This window comes from Ailuropoda melanoleuca, chromosome 8 (genome assembly GCF_002007445.2).
Source record: "Ailuropoda melanoleuca isolate Jingjing chromosome 8, ASM200744v2, whole genome shotgun sequence".
In the NCBI taxonomy this organism is placed as follows: domain Eukaryota; kingdom Metazoa; phylum Chordata; class Mammalia; order Carnivora; family Ursidae; genus Ailuropoda; species Ailuropoda melanoleuca.
In genome coordinates this window covers 33,318,865-33,331,123 of record NC_048225.1, presented here as the reverse complement: position 1 = coordinate 33,331,123, position 12,259 = coordinate 33,318,865, and the positions used below count along the sequence as shown (strand labels likewise).

At 35.0% G+C, this 12,259-nt stretch overlaps 1 pseudogene; it reads left to right on the top strand.

The window, feature by feature from the left end:
• Positions 1-3,367: 3,367 nt before the first annotated feature.
• LOC100466938 lies at positions 3,368-5,014 on the top strand (annotated as a pseudogene).
• Positions 5,015-12,259: the final 7,245 nt, after the last annotated feature.

The following is a 12,259-nucleotide window of genomic DNA, read 5'->3' as shown; positions in this document are numbered from 1 at the left end:
AAAAAGAAATGGCATTCTAACTATATTAAGATATAGCATATACATTATTGTAAAATTTACCATGACTTGAAGACAGATTTGTATTCTTTAACATAACCTGGCTAGGGTAAAAGTCAGTTTTCTGCTACTAGGTAATTATGTGTATCTTTCTGTAAAACGTTGTGTTCAGAATACTGAACTGTTGGGAGCCAATCCTTTTTTTTTTTTTTAAAGGCATTGTAAGATTTATTCTGGTTTTGTTATAGTAGCTACAATTAGGTGATGGCGACTTTCCCTGGAAGTTAGATTATCTCATTTTATTTTTTTAAATAATATTTATTTTGTTATATTAGTCACCATACAGTACATCCCCAGTTCTTGATGCAATGTTCCATAATTCATTACTCACATATAACACCCAGTGCACCATGCAATATGTGCCCTCCCTAATACCCATCACCAGCCTATCCCAATCCCCCATCCCTCTCCCCTCTGAAGCCCTCAGAGAGAATGATTACACAACATTTGCAGCAACATGGACGGGACTGGAGGAGATTATGCTAAGTGAAATAAGTCAAGCAGAGAAAGACAATTATCATATGGTTTCACTCATTTATGGAATATAAGAAATAGGAAGATTGGTAGGAGAAGGAAGGGAAGAATGAAGGGGGGGTAAACAGAAGGGGAATGAACCATGCGAGACTGTGGGAGCCAATCCTTCTGATGGACTAGAGGATTGATGAAATGAGGCCCTTATAATAGAGCAGACTTATGGTTGGTAGACATCTGGCTTTTTTTAGATGATGCCTTAGGACTCCCTCATGTCTCTGATGATTTTCTCAAAAGAAACAACCAAAGAGTAGAGCCCACTGCAAAAAAATTCATTTTCTAAGATGAAGTATTAATATCACTCCTAATTCCAATAGTACCCATACAAGGAAAAATAAAATCCCAGAGATGGGAAAGAATGCAAGGGTGAGGGCACCTGGATGGCTCAGAAGGCCAAGCGTCTGCTTTTGGATCAGGTCATGATCCCAGGGTCCTGCAGTCAAGCCCACGTTGGGCTCCATGCTCAGTGAGAAGCCTGCTTCTCCCTCTCCTGCCCACCTGTAGTCACTTGCTCATCTTGCTTATGCACTCTGTTGCTACCTTTTTCTCTTTCTCTCTCTCAAATAAATAAATAAAATCTTAAAAAAAAAGAATGCAAGGGCAAGGCCATAGGATAAGGGATATATAAAGAGAAAAATATATATTTATATATGTAAGATATTATTACATATTATATTAATGTGTGTTATATTATATTATATATCTCATATATTACACGAATATATACTATGTTATATATTATACATTATACTCAAAATCATTTGTTTTAGGTGACTTATGTGCTTAAAACATTCTTAAATTTCAGAATGATGAATAATAAAGAAGAATTGACACAGATACTCTAAAAATTATTCAATATTATCTAAAACCACTGTACCTATAGAGCACTTTTCAATTCATCACTGATCTCTAATTTTCTGATTTTTTTAATTAAAAAATTTTTTTTCATTTTCTTCAAAGGAAGAAATTGTATGTTATATATTTGTACATAAACACCTTGTTAGGTAAATAATGATATTGACTTAAATTATAATAAAGTAAACATGATCAATATAAGTCAAAAAACATTTGAATGAAAGCATGCACTTATGCCACTTTGAAACACAGAATAACATCAATTAAGGATTAAAAAAGTAGTACTTAATGTATATCATGCCTAAAAAAAAATAGGAATAACTCAATTAGGTAGATAGAGAATGAGATGAAACAGTAGCCAGTCTAACTTCTCTGTTACTATTTTAGGAAAAATTCAGTTCAGTGCTTAGAACTCAAAATCTGAGTGAATGAAGAAGACAATTGATTTTATAGTCTTGAATTGGACAACATAAAAGTATGATATAGCTTTCAATTTTGATCAAAGTAATGAGAGACACAGTGTGATAATCATCTTAATAGATGTGCTTGATGAAGGCCAGTAGAGACAGGGACTTCAGGAGAACTGAGCAGATGTGGATGTTAAAAGCATACAGAAAAAATATTTTAAAAGAAAGAGGATCAAAATCTTGATTTTAAAGTGAAATAAGAATGTCAAAATGTCTGGTTTTGATTCCACGCTCTCCATTTATGAGACTAGCACAATTTACTTAACCTCTGTTTCTTGATTTTATTATCTGTATAAACAGATTTAAAAATAGAACTTATTTAATGGTATTAGGATGATTAAATGAGTTTTTATGCATAAAGTATTTAGAGCCCTGCTTCGCACATGCAAGGAAGTCCATAAGTGTTAGTCATTGTTGATACTAAGAGTAGATGATCAGAACTAGAAGTAGAGATTGGTAAAGCAGTTGTAACCATTTGTCAAATGATATTTAATTGGAAATGGCTTTCTGGAGTGCCGTGTTGAGAAGGATGACGGATTTAAGTCTGAGGAGGAAGGACTATAGTTATGCATATGATACATACAAAGATATTGTGGGGAACAGTGATGGTGCATGTACCGTGTATTTGCCCATCTAGTTCTCAGCCAGTGCTGGCAAAAGCCTAGAATAAAAACCAGTGAGTAGATGCAAATGCATATTATATAATAAAGGATGGAAATCTGGTTTTGAACAAAATGCTTGGAAAATCCATAATTATAAAGTTATTTTAGGTTGTTATTTTTTAAGATTTTTGATTTGTGATAAAAACAATGGTGACTATCACATTTGAACTTGTATATATAGTACTAGTTCAAGAACATAATAGTTCAAGAAAACTGATTATTCTTATTTCCTCCAAACCATACCATTCTGTGACATCACATTAATAGCTTGAAATCATCCATAGTTGGTGTATTTATACCACAGAATTTGTCAAATGTTACAAATTAAGGCTTTTTTATCTTTGGAGAGTGGGTTAAATATTTGCTAGCACACCACTGGTTCTGTGGATTACTGATGTGAATAGGCATAAATACACCTGTTAATCAATACAAAGAAAGATCTCAGAAATTATGTCCCTGCACTTATTATATAATGGCATTTTTTTAATTTAGAAAACTTGAAACGTTGATTAATAAGTGCCATTAGATGTATGTAGGAAGTATGAAACAGGTAATATAGGTAGAAATGTCAAATGGCGGTACTTGTTGTTGTTGGTTTTACTCATGGAACTTAAAATACTATCGCAGAAAAATGCTATTTTAAAAATGTTGTTTTTTCATTCTCTTATAAACCTTGAAATTATTGGGGTTCTGTAGTCACACACCGCCTAGCCTTCTGGTCTGGAGTCCAGCGCCCCCCCACACCAGTCACCTGGTAAACGGACTGCAATAGACTGCTGATCCCAAGCTGGTTTAATGGCAGCAGTGAAGAAAGCAGTTTGGGGGCAATTGGTGGGGGCAGGAGACCAGGGCACAAGCTCAACGTGCTGTTTGGTTTTCAATTCAAAAACAGCCAAACTACTTAGTCATCATCAAGTGGAAATAAAATGAGAGTTTCCAAGAGAAGGATGGGTGGAACAAGACCCTAAGGAAATTCTGCAGTCTGTCTATGAGTGTATAGAGAAAACATGAGAAATTTGGGCATCTCAATATTGATATTTTCAACTTAAAGGCTACTGGTGTCAGTAATCAGATGGAAACCACTGTAGTCTGGGACAAGTTAACTGGAGAGCCTCTCTACAATGCTGTGGTGTGGCTTGATCTAAGATCCACTCTATCGTTGAGAATCTTAGTAAAAGAATTCCAGGAAATAATAAGTTTGTCAAGTCCAAGACAGTCCTTCCACTTAGCACTTACTTCAGTGCAGTGAAACTTTGTTGGCTCCTTGACAATTGAGAAAAGTTCAAAAAGCTGTTGAAGAAGATAGAGCTCTTTTCCGGACCATTGATTCACGGCTTATTTGGAGTTTGACAGGTGGGGCCAATGGAGGTTTCCATTGCACGGATGTAACAAATACAAGTAGGACAATGCTTTTCAACATTCATTCTCTGGAATGGGATAAAGAGCTCTGCAAACTTTTTGAAATTCCAGTGAAAACTCTTCCAAATGTCTGGAGTCCCTCTGAGATCTATGGCCTAATGAAAGCTGGGGCCATGGAAGGTGTGTCAATATCTGGGTGTTTGGGGGACCAGTCTGCTGCATTGGTGGGACCAATGTGTTTCCAGGACCGACAAGCCAAAAACACGTATGGAGCAAGCTGTTTCTTAATATGTAATACAGACCTTAAGAATGTGTTTTCTGAACATAGCCTTCTGACCAGAGCGGCTTACAAGCTTGGCAGAGACAAACCAGTGTACTACACACTGAAAGGCTCTGTAGCTACAGCTAGTGCTGTTATTCATTGGCTAAGAGATAATCTTGGAATTATAAAGACCTCAGAGGAAATTGAAAAACTTGCTAAAGAAGTAGGTACTTCTTATGACTGCTATTTCATCACTACATTTTCAGGGTTATATGCACCTTACTGGGAGCATAGTGTGAGAGGGGTCATCTGTGGGCTCACTCAGCTCACCAATAAATGCTCTATTGCTTTTGCTGCATTTGAAGCTGTTTGTTTCCAAACCTGGGAGATTTTGGATGCCCATGACTGTGGAATTCCACTCAGTCATTTGCAGACAGTTGGAGGAATGACCACCAACAAAATCCTTATGCAGCCACAATGAGACATTCTGTATATCCCAGTAGTAAAGCCCTGGATGCCCAAAACAACTGCCCTGGGAGCTGTCATGGCGGCAGGGGCTGCAGAAGGAGTTGGAGTTTGGAGTCCTGAATCTGAAGATTTGTCAGCAGTCACAATGGAGTGATTTGAACTCAAGATCAATGCTGAGGAAAGTGAAATTCATTACTCTACATGGAAGAGAGAGGTGATGAAGTCAGTGGGTGGGTTACAACTCAGTTTTCGGAAAGTGGTGACCTTAGTTTTCTTCTGTAGTCTACCCTTTTTTTATAGTGAGTAGCATGGCAATGTTAAAAGGAGCAAGGTAGATCTCAGGTATCCCATAAATGATACCAGCTCATGAATTCCAAAGATGCGAGCTCTTTGCTAAATGAGAGAATCCAGCAATTGTCTCTCAATGTGATGACACTATTCAGAGTCTCTGGTTTTATTTATTAGCCACTTGCTGCATAAACCTCCAAGCAGACCTGTGGTTTGAAATAAAGAAAATGCTGCAGAAAGAATGCCATAGAAACATTGGGTGTGTTTGTTAATATCAAGAGTTAAGAGTGGACCAGCCCCCTTGGGGGCTGACCTCTCCTTTGCCATCCCATCCTGTCCCACTCCCTCTGAGATGGAGGAAGAATTCAGGTCCTTCATTGGAATCTTTCATCAAGCACACTCAAACGTCGATGGTCTAGGATTTGATTCTCTGCATTACACACACTTGACTAAAGGATGATTACCAGGCAGCTAAAAATGAGTGACTACTAAATTCTTAAAAGGGACATTTAGTGCTCTCATAGCTTAGATATTTTTCAGAAAGGTATTTGCCAAAACTGAAATTCTTCAGACATTTTACATGGTCTCACTAATTCACTGAATTGCTGTCTGGGTCTTCTATGGAAGGACACTTTTTCCTTTCTTTTTTTCATCTTTCTTTTTTATATTTTTCACTTTGTATATATAACATACATGCCTACATATTTTATATACTGAGGGCAACCCATTTATAAATTAAGAGTACATTTTACATGATCTCACTAATTACACTGAATTTCTGTTTGGATCTTACAAGGTAGAATGCTTTTTTTTCCTTTCATCTCTCCTTTTTATATTTCTCACTTTCTATGTATAACATACATGCCTATATATTTTATATACAGAGGGTAGCCCACTTAAAAATTCAGAGCACACTGTATTCGGTTATAGTGGGGCTGGTCTTAAGTGGACCACTATGTGTATAAATATTTTGGGGAAAACACTATATACATTTTTGGGCAATGGTAATGCATATTTACAAGGAGACATTTTTCTTTAAGAGCCAGCCCTTAGAGTTTAAATATATGTTCTATGTCAATAAAAGAAAATGTACTTTATTGAGGCTTCAACTATATTTCTTATAGCTTACCTATTATTTAATTGTTTTAGCTGGATATGTGTTTAAAAAAAAGGGAAAAGACAGAAAAGCTGTGGCATACTATGGTAAATATTGTTTGCAAGCAAGCACTAGTCCACATAAAGTTATTTTCTTTTGACATAATTTTAAACATATTTGGGATTCCTTTGAGGGGATAGCAAAAAAGGTTAAACACTTAAGTAGAAGAAAATCTTAGGAATAAAGCCAAGAATATCTTTCTATCTAATGTTATTAACTGCTGGTAAGCAAGTATAATTTCTGTCTAGGATCACAGAGAATTATCTCTACTTACTGTCAAAATAAAACTGAAGAAAGGTTTGCAATTAGAAATGGCTTCCAGTGAAACCAAGAATTTCTCAAAATATTTAGTATTACATGTTTAAAAACCTATCTAATCTAGTGCCTTAATGTCAATTTTTTAAAATCTTAAAATTAATTTATGTTTTCTACAAATAAGAAAATACTGCCTCCTGGGTCACCTGGTGCGTCAGTCTGTTAAGCGTCTGCCTTCGGCTCAGATCATGATCAAGACCTGCATCGGGTTCCCTGCTCATTGGGGAGTCTGCTTCTCCTTCTGCCTCTCCCTGCCCACGCACCCCCCCCACTTTGCTCTCTCTCTCTTGCTCACTCTCTCTCTCCCTCAAATAAATAAATAAATAAATCTTAAAAAAAAGAAAGAAAAACCTGTCTCCTAATATTTTCTTCAACCAGTGCTGAAAATGGGAAAATATTTATATATTAGTATAAAAGGTTTTGTTTTGCTTGGAATTAATGGTAGCTTGCATCTGCATTTCTGATTGTGCTGTTTCTAAATAATTGAATATACTTGGGTTTTGTTGATGCAGCTGCCACTTGAGTGACAAAAATATGATAGAAAGGTACTGTGAAATTATTACTTTGCGATGGGGGTACTTTTAAACATAATTATGTTTCTACAAAGGTACATTGAGCTAATTGTAAATAATTGTTAAATCACTTCAAATAATTTTAGATTACATTAATTTTCTATAAATTGCAATATTTATAAATGTTTGAAACTGTGCACATTGGTATTTAATGATAAATTGACTTAAAATTGACTCCTCATTCTTGAAAAAATTAAATTAAATTAGAAAAAAATCCTTGAAATTATTGGAATGGGATGTCTAGGTTAAAATGTGAATTTCCTAGCCCTGGAGAGAATCAGGGTTGCTTTGCCATAGCATTTCACCAATCATGGGAAATTGCTGCTGTTATTTACAATTTTCTGCTTTTTTTCCAGTAGTAAGATATTGTTGTAGCTGACAGAATTTCCTCCCTCTCTTAATCAGAAAGAAGAGAATCCTTACGTGAACTGTATGGTTTATAGAAAAGGATGACACGAAGGGTCAAGAAGCTGCCTTCGATTTGAGTGCTAAGGTGTTTGTGCTGCAGATTAACCTGGTTAATGCTCAAAATGCAGTGTCCCTGCTGAGTTTCACAGGCTGGTATCAGTATGAGATACAGACTCAAAAGCTGCCTTTCGTGTTATGGCCTTAGCCATTATATACCTGATCTGGGAAAAATAAGTGTCTTTGCAATTATTTTCAAACATGATTTCTTTCCCCAAGGTATGGATCTCTTTCATTTAATATGTGTTTGTGAATATGTTTTATCCACTTAATAGTGTGTTGGGAAAGTCTCTTAATATAAAAATGTTTTAGCCAGCGTTTTGGTCTCAAAGCCAATTCAGAGTTTAGAGATGAAGAGTGTGGAATAAAGAAACAGTTAAGGATTATCAGAGAAAATAATGGGAGCTCAGTTAATATGATACAGGTATACACAAAGAAGAGCCTGAGCATTGAACTGCAAGTTACTAATTAGCAGCTACTGGCACTTGTCAAAAAGGCTATAAGGAACTTACATTAAAAATGAATAATAAGACTGGCCTCTGGCTTTGAGAAATCTAAATATTGCTATGTCTATTAAATTTAAGTTAATGTCTCTAAAACATTTCCTCCCTTCCTGATAATATATATGATATTATACTTGAGAATTGTCAACTATGATGTATTCTCTGAAACAGAAAAAAAAGTGTCCATAATCACCAGCAAGGGCTCTTTCCCCTTGCCCTAGTACAATGGGATTATACCTACACCTCCTAGCCAAAGAAATGGGTATTCTACCCTGAGCCTGAATTTGTGAATCATTTCAGTCCTGCTAAACATGCTCCTTTCTCTATTTCCCATTCATCCAGACCCAGATCAAAACTGAAGCTGAAACTCAAGGCCAAATGTGCAACCAGACAAATAAAAGCAGGTGTTACATGCCTAAAATGGATTTGAGGTGGAGTTTACTGGGGAGAAGATGTCTTTAGATGAAGTCTTTGATTTTGGTAGAATCCTTGTGCCGACTTCCAGAGGTGAAGAAGAGTGGTGCTCTAGCACAGAGGAAATTAAGCCAAAAATAAATTTTAGTCCTCAAAGACACTCCATATATGTGAATTTAAAATGTAATTTCATATAGATACATTTGATTCTGGGAAAATAATATAAATGAGATTATTTCATTTCACATATAAAGATAACAGGTTGTAACAAGTTTCCTTTGGCACACAAAGAGATCTGAAAATGATTAGGTTATTTCTTCTTGTGTGAATTGCACAGTTTAGCTGTTTTATAGATTATTGCATTTTATAATATATGCTTTTTAAAGACAGGGATTATATAATGAATCTTTTAAAATTACCCCATATTACCTAGAAGAGTCATGTACATATAATAAAATGTAGTCAATAAATAAATATTGAATAATTAACTTAATTGAATATGAAAAGTAAATTATCATTTTAGTTATTAATTATAACCTAGATTGTTATAATTTGACAAATTGATGATTTAAAATATTTTCAGGAACAAATTCAAATAAGGATTTAAGAAAAAAAATCCATCATTAAAGCATACTTTCAAAATGAAAATTAAAAAAAATAGTTTTGGAAAGCTTCAAAATATAAGGAAATCATTGTTTAAAACACATCTTATAACTAAACAACATTAAGGCGTTATATTTGTCTTTAAATTAAATTTCATAGCAAAACATGGTTTCTATTATTTCTATTTCAAGCAGAAAAAAATATGTATTCTATATTATCAAAATATAACATGCTTAGAATTTTTGGTTGTTGATAAAATTACACTAGGCCTTTCTAAAATTGTGTGTGTATGTGTACATGCATGTGTGTTGTTGTTCTGAGATGAAANAGGCCTTTCTAAAATTGTGTGTGTATGTGTACATGCATGTGTGTTGTTGTTCTGAGATGAAAAAGAGTTTCTTATGGACATAGCATAATTATGCTACTGAAAAAAAACCAATTTGTCTCCAGAATTCCTGTGACTTTTGGGTGTGGAAATCACATTGCACGTGCTCATGTAGAGAAAATAATTATTTTCTTTCCAGAGAATACTTTATGACTGAAAAGTATTCAATCTCTTAAATTAGACTTTCTTTTAAAATTGCTAAGGCCGCTTTAAGGAAGGGCCTCCATCTCAGCCGAAAGCAGTATTTCCGCTAACATTCAGTAGTTTTTCTTTACTTATACTTCACTGTCCTCATTATTTGCCTAAGGTGATAAGAAGTAAATGACTAAAATAATGGGTTAACTCTCACTTTCCTGAAACCAGGCATTTGTAGCTTAAGCAGACTACCTAGTATATATACGGAATTGTCTGTCAAATACTTTGTGTGTCAAAGCCAGCACAAAACTTTTCTGATGTCAGTTGCTATGGTGATTGTCTTTTTTAAAAAAGTGAATTGCAGATTAAATAGCTTCATAAAACATACATACATGGTTAGCACGTAAACTACAGGTGCCCTGCAGCTATATAGTAATTTAAACACCACTTTCTGAAACTTTTAAAAACTTCACTTCTGAAAAGCACATCTAATAATAAACCCATAGTTGCCCCATCCTAGTCTCTTAAGGTCAATGTATTTCCCTCAGCGGAGAATCATCCTTGCCAGGTTCCAAAGGAAATTACAGTCAAAAAGCAAGAAAGCCTGCATGGGATGAGTTGCCATGTCCTTTTTAGCCTCCAAGAACTCCCTACTTTCCACTATCTCCCCAGGGCAGTATAAGAACATTGTCCCTCCCATTTCCAGATGCCACTTAGAAATATAGAAGCATTTTTTTAAGAGAGGGAGAGAGAGGGTGGGGGAGGTCAGGTAGAGGGGAAGAGAGAAAGAGAAAGAATCTGATGCAGGCTCCCTGCCTAGCACAGAGCCTGAGGTGGGGCTCTATCTCACAGCTCTGAGATAATGACCTGAGCCGAAATCAAGAGTCGGACGCTTAACTGAGCCACCCAGGTGCCCCTATAGAAGCATTTCTATATTTCCCAGAATCAAACACTTGGACTGATCAATATGCAAAAATTATGTGTTATTCTTAGAAGTACATCTATACTACATCATTGCTTGAATCTTCATTAACAGTTTTAATTGTTAATTAGTGACAAACATTGCAGAATTAAGAATGGCAGAATTCTTAGGAAATGGCAGTTAATAATTTGTTATAATACTAATAGAGCTAAACTTTCTGGAACTTCCAGAACATCTTAATTGTATTGATCTTTTTCATTAGAGACCTAAAATTTGTGACAACTTTCTTTGTGTCCATTTGTTTCTAAAGTAGAAAAAAGTATACATATTAGTTGGAAGGATTGTATATTTTAACCTTCTTTTATGGCTATATATTGATTGCCTCTTATTTTGTGTATTCCTCTGTTTATATTCACCAACTCTCATACAAAAGTATACACATTATTTTTCTAACCTAACTGAACAAAAGGTTGTATTACTTAACTGAATCCTGTTGTATTTCTTAATACACAGACATTCTTCTACAGGAAAATTACTCAGCTGATTTTTCTAGTGAGTTGTGTTGTCTCTGCCAAGACTCACTCTATTCACATTTTCTAAGGTGAAAATGAATGTTTTAAAATCCTGAGACATCAGCTGCTAAGAGTTGGCAGTCTCACTCATAATATTGCTGCTCCTACATGTGCATCTAAAATCCTATAACTTCAACTTATCAAAAATGAATTAAACTAAAGAATATCTACTAGTTACTTCATTTTTAAATGTAGTCAGTGACAGCCTTTATTATCTAATAACAGCATCTACTGTTTGTATTTCATATCTCCCTGATTTCTCCACACTTTGCCCCAAGTCTACCTTATAAGATCATTATAAAGATTAAATTTGATTATGTATGTGAGGAATATTCTGCAATTTGTAACTTATTTAAATTTGCTAGCCTCATGTTGTTATGTGGTGCAGATAAAGTGCTAGAGAAATGGGGTGTATGTGGAAATCCCATGCCTAGATCATCCTTAAAAGAATGTGCTGCCTATCTACAGCATGCTGCTGCCATTACTAATGTCATTTCAATAGCCAATGACTTACGATATTATATAGTTTAAAAAGATAAGTGACAGGGCACCTGGGTGGCTCAGTCCGTTAAGTGTCTGCCTTTGCTCAGATCATGATACCAGGGTCCTGGAATCGCCCCGCATCTGGCTCCCTGCTCTGCGGGGAGCCTGTTTCTCCCTCTCCCTCTGCCAGCCACTCTCCCTGCTTGTGCTGTCTCTCTTTCTCTGTCAAATAAATAAATAAATAAATAAATAAATAAATAAATAATCTTAAAAAGAAAAAAGAAGTGACTATTTGCACTTTCATATGCTAAAATATAGTTACCTTTCTCTTAAGACAAGAAAACACATGTTCCATGAAAGGATGTTTAAAGAGTAAGTTATGAAATCTGTTTTGTTCTGTAGTACAGATTATTTCAATTTCATCACCTCGCATATACTGCTATAATTAATACGCTGATGAAGATGTTTAATCTTTAAATGGATCTTTCTTAGCACAATGATCTTTTTATGTGAATTCAGATGTAGCAATCCTTTAAAAATGTTAATGCGTTGCAAGCATTTGAGATCCCCAGATGAAAGTAGCAAACCATACATACGTGTCCCAAATTTATTTTAATTATAAACACAGCTTTATAGAAACTAAGAAAATGATTTCCTTAATGGTCACTGTTAATATAGATTTGATAAATACCAATATTTCTGATGTTCAATCAGCTGTGAAAATGGAGCAGTAGCCCTTTGGATTTTTCATATATATATGTCTGCATCTTTTTTTTTTTTTTTTT